The 12251-nt window shown below is 40.2% G+C and overlaps 1 protein-coding gene across 4 annotated transcripts in view; it reads left to right on the top strand.

Annotated features, from left to right (window-relative positions):
- The window catches only part of gramd1bb (GRAM domain containing 1Bb), a 100204-nt gene that overhangs the window by 15674 nt on the left and 72279 nt on the right, over positions 1–12251 (top strand). For 3 of the 4 annotated variants that reach the window (XM_071472061.1, XM_071472060.1, XM_071472059.1), the window contains exon 1: positions 4497–4751. The exons of the other annotated variant lie outside the window; for it this stretch is intronic. The gene's annotated coding sequence lies outside the window, so the exon portion shown is untranslated. Of the gene's footprint in view, positions 1–4496; positions 4752–12251 lie in introns of those variants that run through there. 4 annotated transcript variants of the gene reach the window in all.

Below are 12251 nucleotides of genomic sequence, written 5' to 3'. Positions count from 1 at the left end.
CGCTCATTGGGTGGCAGCATGGGCTAGAGATTCACAGGACTACTGGACCAGAGGAGGTTAAAACTCCATGCTGTGCACCATGTCTGTTATATATGTAGTAAGCAAACATTTGTCACAGAGGGAGAGACATAATAGAAAATGGCACACAAACATAATTTAGAAAGGCTTGATTATTGGTGCACCACATCGGCTTCCTCCAGAGTCGCTCCTTCATTCATTCATTCACCACTTCCTAGAAGACAGAAGATAAAACAGTACCTTAGTAAACAGGAAATTGAGGCAGATCAGATAGACATTTATCAGACTAATCACCATTATTTTGTATCATCACTGACACACAACAGTAAATGTGTCTGTAAAGTGGGCAGGATTGTTAGAGGAAAGTCTTCTATGCATTTCACACTCAAGACTCAGACACTCAATAAATGGCAGACTAACTATAGAACCAGGATGTTGCTTTCGTACAGGTTTGCTTACAAAAATGTGTCCACCCCGCAGCACTCTCTCAACAATAAAACACTGGGATTTTCCCATTGGCTTTTGGATCATTGCAGAAAATAAACTCTGTGACAAGCATATGTTCATGATGCTTATATGTTTTGTTCGGCACAATAATCTCCAAAAATGAACACCACTTGTATGATTTGTGTAGTTTAAATACAATGAGGTATAGTGGGTTGTCCACTAATCAGAGGGTCAGTAGGGTCCTTGGGCAAGATACTGAGCCTCAAATTGCCTCTGATAGCTGTCCCTTCAGTGTGTGGAAGTGTTGTATGTGTAAAAAAGTGCTGCATGAATGTGTGTGTGAATGTGTGAATGTGGTTTGTAGTGTCAAGCACTTTCAGTGGTCAGCAAGACTAGAGAAGTGCTATATAAGTGCAGCCCATTTACCATTTAATCACCAGAAGTAAAAAGCTAATGTTAGGCTATAAACAAGCTCCTCCACGTCAGCGTTCCAACTTATACTTTGATTTAGCGCACTTGCCTCTCCCAAAAGCCTTTCCTCTCACAAAGTTTGTTTGCTCAGTTTTCATGTTGAGCATGAAGACGTTTAATGTGTCCGACAACCTCTGCAGTCTCATTTAGCCACTTGTTAGCATCCGCCTTTTTAAGACACATAAAAAATCACAGGCGGGGTATTTACAGATATATTATATGTCATAGAATAAAATGTGGAAATGTCTCGAGCTCACGCCTTATTTCAGCCATCTAACCAAAAACCCATTAAAAAAATTCAGTGACTTCAGGACGAGGGAACCGGAGGTGCCAAAATGCTAACTTGTCCCTGCTGCACTCTATAGTAAATACACAGTGATTTGGTCCTCAGTCAGGGTCTTATAGTGTAGAACATTACTCATAATTTGTCCATGTTATCTGGATGCAAAGACACAGCAGCCGCTCTGTGCATGTGGGCTAACGGATAACTAGGATGGGATTTTATGAGTTCATGATGTGTCCAGCTGGCAGTGACATGGTGTCTATGAATGGCGGAGTGGTCCCTCAGTGTGTGCCATGAATTACTCTCAGTGACTGCACATTACAACAACAGCACCTACAAAGATTTCCTGTTCCTCAGAGCACTCACTCATTGTAACAGAACCCATGAGCTCTGTCAGGCTGTGTACCTTATGTGATGTCGTTGTGATGTTTCTCTTAATGTTTCCCTTTACATCCAGTTGTAAAAACTCTTAAATTCATTGTTTCTCGGAACCTTGTTGTCCTCTTATCAGTCAGTACTATAAATATAAAGTTTTACTGTAGTCATGCTCTAAGCTCAGTGGGGATTTGTGGCTTGCTTCAGATTCTGTGAGATGGTAAAAGCACCAAAGCTACAATTAACTAAGTTTTATTTGTGGTAGATAATGAACCAACGTGAAGTCAAATATTTGATTTTCTGTGGTATAAATGTGAAATTGACCTCAGTCTCATTACCTTCAAGGGTCAGTTCCAGGAGCTGTAATAGCCGTCATGCATGAGTGAAAATCCATAAACTGTCCTGGTAAAACAGTCTGTCTTTAGTATGTCTATGCTTCATGCTTGTCTGTCTCTGTTTAGGATCTTTGAAGTTCCAGGGATAGCAGCAGTTAACCCCTTTTTGCACAGAAGGGCAGGCTAATGGACGTTAATCAGGAGCCGCGTCTTTGATGAGATATGGGAGTTAAGTGGCCAGAGGGGGAAAAAAAACTTTGGATGTACTGCATAATATATTAAATTAATTTGCATGGTAAAGTAGCCATGTAATGGAAATCCTGGGCCAATTGGTGGTTTCACTTGAGTCTCTGCTCAGCAAATGCACCTGAAAAATCAAAATAAATCTCAATAGTTAACTGACAGATTTGAGCTTTAGAAGCTTCGGCCAGCCTTCCCAAGAGCCTGAATGCTCGAGTTAGAAGTCTTTTTGTGACCGTGAATGATGTTGATTGTAATCAGCTAATAACTGTGGATCTGTCTCTGTCTCTTCTGTTGCACTGTCTGGCCTTTGTCACTCTCTGTCACTTTTCCATCAATAGAAGCATTGTTCAGTTGCTCCGCAGAATCCAAGAATCGCACTGTTTCTGCCCGACAACGGCCTTTTGCATGCTCTGTGCACAAGGCTCCAGAAAAAGTCACACTCAGAGAGGGAGGTGTGGAAACACACAAATACACGTGCGCACACAGTTTAATCACACGCTGGCAGACAGACTGCCCACATTGTTTGTCTGTAACCTTCAACCGTTTGTTCCCAAAGAGGCGGAGAAGGTCAAGCTTCATGATCTGTGACATAACAAGTCACTGCAGACTGTAACCTTCCCTGTTTGTTCCATTTTTTGAAACTGGTCAGTCACGGATTAAGTTTAACTCGATGGTGCTGAAAAGGATCAAATAAAATTTATGTCCACCTGCAGTACAGAGTTGTCAATTCTTAACAGAACAGAAACAGGCACATGTGAAAGTCAGCATTGCTCTGTAGCATAATAAAAACAGAGAAGCTTGAGGATTTCAGGTGAAACTCCGAGTGAGTGCTCACTCTGCTGGTGTGTTTCTCTGCTGCCTGCACGTCAAACTAACAGTAGATATACAGTATTTGTAATCAATGTCATATACTATACATTATAAAACGTAGTTTGGATAATTTTTCTTTCTTTTGGTACATACAGTATATTAACATGAAACATACTTATAGTAGCATACTACATGTAGTATCTTGCTGAGTGAATGTGTTTCTTTGCTGATAGATAATTACTGTCTCTCTTGGAGCATCACTAATACCGTGCTTAGAAAGAGTTTTACAACATCACCTTTTTGCAAAGTTGGTTGGGGTGTTCCTTTGTCTATTGTCATGGTGGAGCTTTTGTCACAGTACTGACTCACTAAAGGCTTAACCTTCTGAGTATAGTGTTTAAAGTGTAATTTATCAAATGCCTCTGACTGCACAGACCAGGTGACCTCCATTAAACTAATTGTTTGTCTTTTACTAGATGATTTCGGTATGTCCTATTAAAGGGAGTGAATACCTGTGCAAACATGCACATCCATTCATTTAGATCATTTATGTGTAGATCTGTTGTCATTTTGGATATAAAGGGGTCAAAAAGCCACATTAAATGTTGTAAAGCAATAAAACTTCCATAGTTTAGCCACTGTCAACCCAACAAATGTCAGATGTGTCTGGCCAAAAATGTTATATAAGACTACTGTAAATCAGAGGGCTCCAATGTTCCAGTGTTTTCAGGAACCTTAACATAATTTATGGTTACATTAAACTGGTTACATCAACCTGAGATGATATGTGTTGACTGAATAGTAGAAATATCCCATATTTTACAGTTTTCTGGTGTTCTAAGTTTTGATATCCATAAGAAGATATATTTGTGTTTTTCTGGAGCTCAAGCAACAACAGAAAACAGTCAGCCAATCAGAAGAGAAGCTCAGAGCACCTCATCTAATTGGCTGACTGTTTTCTGAGTGATTGAATAAAAATATAGAAGATTTTAGGGAAACACTTGGAGAAATCAAATCTTACAGTGTTGGATGCTGGGTCCAGGTAGGCTGTGCTGGGGGCGTAGCTGCGGGTGGTGACTGTTTTGTTGTGACATCACAAAGTTAAAGAAGTCCTGACCGCTCCTTTAATTTGTTTATTCGTGCATGTGTGTATTTTGTCAGTGGAATACACACTTTGATACTTTCGCAGTATTCATTTCGCACCTAGACCTGCTTTATAATGAAAAACATGTGGACAGCTCACTTTCTACAATATAGGACCTTTAACATTTTATACATTCATTCTCAGTGCTTTTTTTTTCTGGTGAATGAATCGGAGTTTGGAGGATCCCCTGGAACCTCCTGTTGACTGTACACACAGCACAGCACAGACTCCATCGAGGCTTCTAAAAGTAATGGATATCATCGTAAATAGTAAAAAAAAAAAAAAAAAACTAGATCTAAGTCGAGGAGCAGCACTCAGGCCACTAAGAGGTTAAAAGAAGGGAGGTCATTTGTGGTGTTTGGTCAGACACTGATAGGTCACTGCTCGGTGGTCTGCTCTCTGCTGCGGCTCTCATCCGTGAAGTAACGGGCTGCCGGTCTCCGCCTCCGAGGTGCACTGATTTGAGTGTGTTATTCCGCCGGGCAAACAAAGCAGCGCACCGCCCCGGATTATTTTTGCCCATCAGCATGGATGAGCGCCGTCTGTGAAGTAATCCTCCGGGTTTGGCGGCGAGTGGGTGAAGTGGACCAACAAGTTTGTAGAAGTTGGCGAAGGCGAATCGAAGGTAAAACGACTTCAGAAACTAAAGAAAAGTGTCAGGCTGTTTTTTTTTTTGCTGCCAGTTTTCGCAGTGGTTTTGTTTTGCGCTGTCAGTCTGAAATACACAAACCGAAACGACACCAGTGAAATCGGTAAAACAAGCAGTTTAAGAAGCAGATGAAAACTCAGCCTGCGACAGAGATTCGCAATATTAAATGCATTCACCAAAGTGCATATTGAAAACCCGACAACAAACTCTGATTTCTGCTGTGAGCCGGAGTGCAGGCTGTAATTTCCTGCATCGCTGTGCGCAGAGGGCTGGTGAGCACTTGCACTTGCTGCCCGGTTCCTGTTGCCTGTCTGAGGCAGATGCTGCTGTGTGCAGCGCTCAACTTTACAAGGTGTTCCAGTAAAATCAGTCTCATCTGAAATGACCGTGAACACCAGAATGCTCTGTTTCTGCTTGTCCTGTGGAAGAAAAGCTCTTTGTGTCCTTTAACATCAGGCTGTTTTAATAATGAAAGAAACGGCCCAGCAGTGTGTGCGGGGTCGTGCCTCAGTCAGTCGCGGGGTTTGGGGTTCGATCCCCGGCTTCTCCTGTCTGCGAGTCCCTGTGAGACTTCTAGTTTTATTGATCATTGATCATAGTACAGTATTGATCATACTGAAAAGAACAAAACAGGAACGTGTGAATATAGGCCAGAACCTGATACATGTAGCCCACCAGTCTAACAATGCTCCCACTTGTTCTGTGTTATAACCTTGGCACTGGCTGCAACATTCACTTGGCAGACCTGTGAACAGTGAAAAGTTGCAGCAAAAAGTTTCAAGTGTAAGTTCTGCTTTGTGGAAGTGTACACGGTTCCATCAAGCATTTTGTGAAGCGTTTTTATAACAATGTAGTCCTCCTTATCTGTCCCATGTGTTTCTTTGCCACCTTGTCTGTAGCCATCTGTACATGGTCGCTGTTGTGGGGGTTTGGTCGATGTCTCATTTTTATTTTGGTCACTGTAGCTCAAATGCTTTTATCCAGTTGTAGTTTTTGTACTTATTTTTGTTAATGCTGTAACACTCATCTTGATCTGGAGAGTTGTCCCTGTATGGTTTTGTTTTACTTTGAGTAAAGGAAGGTGACCTATAAGTGACATTTATATAATCTCTATATTATATAATCTCTCTATACCCATGGACACACCCTTTGGTTGCTTTGGATCACATTTTGAGCTGCTGATTACTTTTGAATATAACAGCCTAAAGTAGATTACAACAGTGTACAACACAGAGTAATCAGTGGAATGGTTCATGCTGGCCTAAGGAAGGAAAATATTAGAAACTAATGAAAAACAGAAAAATGTATATATGAACATTGTGTGATGGCGACTGACACAGACACAGGTTTTTGATTGGTTGGTTCTATACCGTGACAGCAGAGCATGAATTCAGAAAAAATCCTTAGGGGTGCTTGAACATCTTCCTGTCATACTATGAAAACATGTGGCATTTGAAACCGTTTAAAGGAACATTTTGACATTCTGGAAATTACACTTGATTACCATCTTAACCAAACACAAATGGAGAGAAGTCTCCGTTTCCTTTCGATCTCCAGCTAGCCTTGGGAATTGTTTCTCCTAGCTCAGCACAAAAATTGGAAACCTTTCAACAACCTTCTTATATAAGTAAATCACCTTCAGAATTAAAACTGTTAAAACATTGTGCTTTGGGAAACAGTTACAGTAGCTGTTAAAGCCATTTCTAAACCCACACGGTGACTGCTGCATCTCAGAAAGAAACCTGTCTTCACAGTAGAGTTGCCACCTTTGCACGTTTGTAACATGAGCTACATCCAGAAAACTGTTGGTTTTACTGCTGTTCTATGAAAACGCCTGTAGCAGACTCACAACAAAACAACAGCACGCTCTGAATGAGAGCAGTTAGTACAGTTTGTGGCTGTCGCTGTGGCTTTTGCTGACCAGCTTTCTCTCTCTGAATAAGAGCACTTTGAATGCATCTCACAGTCTCCCAGTTTCCGACAGCCACTCTTCTCTCAGCTGTTTGTGACTGTCAGGCCTGGGAAAATGCCTCTTAACCCCACAGGAAATGACAGTTGGTGAACAAACTAAGCTGTTGCCTGCAGTTGTCTTTACCTCAGTGTTACTGCAAATGAAGTAGTGTTGTAGATGGTCTTCAAAGATGAGATTCATCAGAGCGATTTTGTTTGTTTTGGTTATGTTTTTTTTTGTTTTCTTTTTGGGACATACACTAAAAATTCCTTTGTTGTCAGTAGCTGATTATGTAAGTAATTGCTCTCTGGTATTTTCTGGCTTTGTCCTGATGATGGACAGATAGAGATAGAGTACATTCGAAAACAATTATAAACATATTATGCTTATTTAGTTACAGTGCATCAGTTCTGGAGAAAATGTAGGTTTTGTGGCCCAGGCTTTTTCCTGTTCTGTTCTGTTTCTGTGTTTAGATGGTTTTCCATTGTATTGATCCTTCTAAACCATGTTATAAATAAGGTGAAATGCTTTAGTGCTCTTACTGAAAAGGGTACTTCAAAAGCTTGTGGCAATAGTTGCTGAGGGGCTTGTTAAAGGGCTTTCAACCACTAGCTGGAACACCTGATGGGGAGAAATAAAAGCATTCATTCATAAACAAAGTAAAATGATGATCATAATGAAGAGTTTTCCATAAAACAGTGTCATTCAGAGGACTGTGCATTAATTATCAGGTCGTGAGAAGTTTAATCTGTGAAGATGAGTTGTGAGCACAGATCTAAAAACGGTCTCAGTTTCACATCCTCTGACGAGAGGAGATGATTATATCTGCTGGAGCTGTAAAAGCAGTGCCACCTGCTGATTTTTTTTATTTTCTTAAATTATTTTTTATTTTAAAAGTAAGAAACTGGTACATTACTTGATTGTTATAGAGGAATTACAGTAAATTATGCAGGATCTTCTAAACCAAAAATCATCCTGCCAGTTCATTTGCAAATTAATTCTGACCATCCAGATTTCTGCACAATTTTAGCAGCAGAGTTTTGGGCCGCTTGCACAGGATTAGTGCAGCGTTAGTACAGCCAGATGGAAATGTACAGCCACATAAACACATCACTCATTTTAGCAATGTCAAATGTAAGAGGCAGTATAGCTTGACAGACCCAACTAGAATGTCTTGGCAGCGCTTCATTAAGTAACGTCATGAAACTATAATCTAATGAACCCAATCAGACTTAGTTCAGATAAAGCTTGATGTCACATATTAAAGCACTGTTCAGAACCATAAACAGGCTTTGTGTTGGGCGGCTTGAATGCAAAATCCAGAGCTTCCAGTTAAACGACTCTTTATCTCAGTATGTTTGAAAGTGCATGAGTTTTAAGTTTACAGTATCATTGCATTTCTTTAGGCTGACACTGACACTGATCAGACTCTGCAAAAAACCACTGCTCCCCCTGTCATCTGATATCCATGTTCGTGTGTGTGTTTCAATGAGGATGTTAAATCCAGAACTTTGTGAATAAGAGGTGTTACAGAAACAAAATGAAGCAGATACAGATAGCATTAATCACAAAGCATTAATCTGCCTATTTTTTTCAAATGTATTCAGAACAGACCTTGGTTGATTCAGATCAGCAGCCCGAGTGCATTCAGTTCCCTCAATTAAAACACAATCATTTTCAAACCATCCATGCTCATTCTGTCTGATTTTTTTGGATTCAGTTTGTCTCAGCTTCCTTTCATCATCAACTAAGATGTGTCTTCACTACAGTCTCAAATAATACTACATACTGCGTTGTACTTTACCAAAGAGCTGTGCCTGTTTCCATAATATAACGAGGCTATTTTTAGAAAGCAGGGGGTCTAAATAAGAGATGAAAGCTTGGTTTTTGATCAGTACAGCAAGTCTCTATAGACATGGACCAAAGAGATGGAGGAGGGAGCTGTTTTCACGATGAGGACGGTGGGACATGGGATTGCCTGACAGCTCTGATTGAAAAGGATTCACTGTGGACACATCGTAATACACAAAATAGCTTTATGTTGAAGGTGCTGTATGTGGCTTTTTGGCAAGCGACTATTACCACCAGTACGACCACCATCACCACCTGCTCCCGGCAGGAAATCAGGTGCAGCAGCAGAGAAAACATTTGTGAGGAAGCCTTGTGGGATCATCTGTTAGCATGCCTTGTAGCTTTGTAGCTGTTAATGTAACCTTTTTGCAAGTAATACATGACTAATATGACTCACGTCTGAAAATAACCTTTCTACTGTATTTATGTTTACAATGAAGCCATTTTACCATAAATAACTTCCCTGGCTGGTGAGCAGCACAGCAACAGAGCTGGAAGAAAGAGTGGCCTGTTTTTAGATGCAGTCATTTACAGCACAATGTGTTCCTTCATTCTTCTTTACAGCGAGTCGGTGTGCGCTCAGATGCCAGTCTGTCTGGAGCTCTACTAGATTTATACAGTAGATAAGCACAGGAAAGGGAAAAGGTAAAATGGGGTGAAGCCTGGGGCATGAACAGACTTTATAATCTCATCACAGCTTCACAGTGCAGGCTGTAATATTTGCCCATCGGTACTGCGGCCCTGTTGTGTTGCGGGATGCACTCCTACATGAGTGAGTAATTGCTCAATGACAGGGCTTTATGTGAGGAGGGGGTATTTAGCATGGATTCTACATCATAACACTTCAATAGCATCATGCCTGTGAGATAAATCTCAGGTGGACATAGGGTGTAAATATTTCATGATACTATTTCACCTTATTTGTCTCCAGTTTTTTGTTCATCCCCTTTCAACAGCAATGTTTGTGAGATGAAGGGGTCTCATATTACGCACATCGAATTTCTCTCAGTTTCTGAAAGTTTTTTTCTGTCAAGTGTTTTTTTTTATTCGTAGAGGTAACGTAATCACTTGTAATTAACATAATTTACTTTAATGGTAATTTGCTTTGAGTAAATCCAAATCTGTCAAAGCTGCTTTTGTTGGTGTATCAAGCTTCAGTCTTGAGTTTATTGAGAGACATGCAGTTGCCAGCGGCACTTCCTGTCGTTTGCTGCGATCGATTCCGTGATACCAGCACTAAACCGAGGCCTTGTCAGCAGCTCTCGGTCCAGAACTTTTCTCCAATTTTCTGAAAATATGTTCTTGTTTCATTCACCCGCCTGAATAAATAAGTAAATGTGCGCTCTGCCTACCGTTTGAATAAAAGGTTTTTCAAATTCATTTCGGCAGCATTTTTTGACTCAACCACTATGGTCACAGCAGCTCAAATTATATCCACTGCCGCAGCTGAGACACCACCAACCTCATTGTAATCATTACACTTTAGTAAAATATCAGCTGCTTGGCTGGATGATACTCTCTTGTCATTGTGAAATTTCCTGAGGGTTTGCTTGACTTGAAGGAAAATAGCATCCAGAGTTGTTAGCCTGCATCTTTTCTCAGGCGGTAATAAATGTTGATTTATAGATGTCTGTACTCATTTTCATAGTTATTTTCATTCTTTGTCCACCATAACAAAGCAATTTCTCACTCCTGAGATGCTGTATGTTTCGGGTTGACTAATCAGAACACTGTATGCTGCATGTTTTTTCATGAGTGTTCATTTAATCAGCATTAGCATGCCTCTGTAATCTGCTCACAGTCTTTGACATTGTGTTGACAGGGACACGGTGCTAAGAATAGAGAGGCAGGGAACAATAGAGCTGAACTTTGATGGTCAGTAATGACGCGTGAAAGGCAAGCAATCACATGGTTGTTCAGCGCCGTGTAGCCATCGCGGTGATGGAAAACTGTGATCTGTGTCTCAGCTGTAACAGCAAAGCTACTCCGTGGTGGGTCCATCTGTTGACTCCACTAAAGTACGCATGGCAAAGTGCACCAGGCAGTGAGACACAAGATGGATAGATCATTAGGGTCCTTCCTGCTGTGCAGTTTTTTTTAATATATTTTTACACTGCACAGGTGCATCAACACACTCCCTAGCTAGAGTGCAGTGTTAAACACTGTTCCCCTTTTCTGAGACTTAACTCTGAAAAAAAAAAAAAAAACATTAATCTGTTAATGAAATCTGAAAATATTAAGACATAAGAATTCATGGCAGCAGCTAGAAACAACACTCTAAGTCAACTGTGCACATATTCTCAACCATGGCATCACGTGGTCACATGACAGCGACGCCAGAGTATGACCTGAGGCAACTACAACGTGTGAAACTGTAACAAGAAACATTGTCTTTCCATAATTTATGCATGAAGTTTCCCCACTTCACACTCAGCCCGCAGGTCAGAGTGTGTGTCGTTGTTGTTGTTGTTGTTGTTGCTGCGTGTGCATGCTTGTGTATGTGGGTGTGTGTTTATGTGTGTGTCTCATGTTTATTGGAACATAAACTGTGAGGATATATTAGCTGTCAGCAGCAGTTGCTTCCTTCTTGTTTACGCCTTCATCTTCAGTTTATACAGTATGAAGGAATCTATCATAATGAATATTAAACAATGACTTCATAATGAATTTATAATGCAAGCGGAATGAATGAATAGTTCATTATTATCTTAATCATTCATAACATACCAGGACATCATTAGTAATGATGACTCAGTTAGATCTTATCATTGCAAAAATACATAACAGTAAGGTTGTCTTCTGATAGCAGTTTCATTCTTGATCTAGTTCCAAATTTGTAAATAAGGGATTGTTGAAGCAAACAGTTGTGTTTTTATGACCCTGCTGCTTTACAAAAAGCAGTGCACAAAATATTAAGAGAGTCTTTTAGCTGAACAGTAATCACGGCTGAATATAGCATAATAAAGAATATGCAGACGTAGCACTCTGTCTGGTAGAAGATTTAGTTTAACCTCTGAAAGTTTTAGTTTCACTGTCATGAAATGTTTGATGTCACCACACAGAGAAATGCTCAGTATTCCAGCCTTTTAGCTTTGACCTTTTAACAGCCCAATTGATTCAAGTCAAATATTTGTGAATGAATGCCTGCTGGCAAAATCCAAAGGCAACCTGTAATATTCAGAGGGCTATCTCTGTGACACTGATAACAGTGTTTGAATTTACAACTTAAGCTGCAAAGCCTCAAAATTCATGGTAGAAAAAGGGAATAAAAGGAATAGTCTGCACCTTATTTCTAATGCAAGTCATTTATGTGATCAGTACATATTTAGTACTTGGTCTGGGTCTCCAGATTACCTCTATTTCATTTAGAGACAGATAAAAATTAGCTCTTTGCTAGTTCTAGAAGTAGCCAGGAATTCCTAATTACATTTTGATGCAAACAGATTCAGGTCAGTGCTGCCTTTGACACAGCCAACCTTTCTGAGTATTGTATTTTCAAAACGTATACTTGCTCCATGGAGCAGCTCAGCTCTCCATTATTAATCCTGACTCACTGTTCGTTTCTTTTCTGCATCCTAACTAAAGGATACATTATGACCACATTGCGACCACAATGATATTTCTCACTCACTTAATGATATTTCTTCTGAACACAGAAACAAATGAAAGTTCAT

The sequence above is a fragment of the Trachinotus anak genome, unplaced genomic scaffold, assembly GCF_046630095.1.
Source record: "Trachinotus anak isolate AG129_WGS33_773 ecotype Australia unplaced genomic scaffold, CSIRO_AGI_Tana_v1 ptg000034l, whole genome shotgun sequence".
NCBI classification, from domain to species: domain Eukaryota; kingdom Metazoa; phylum Chordata; class Actinopteri; order Carangiformes; family Carangidae; genus Trachinotus; species Trachinotus anak.
This window is presented reverse-complemented; position numbering and strand designations above follow the sequence as displayed.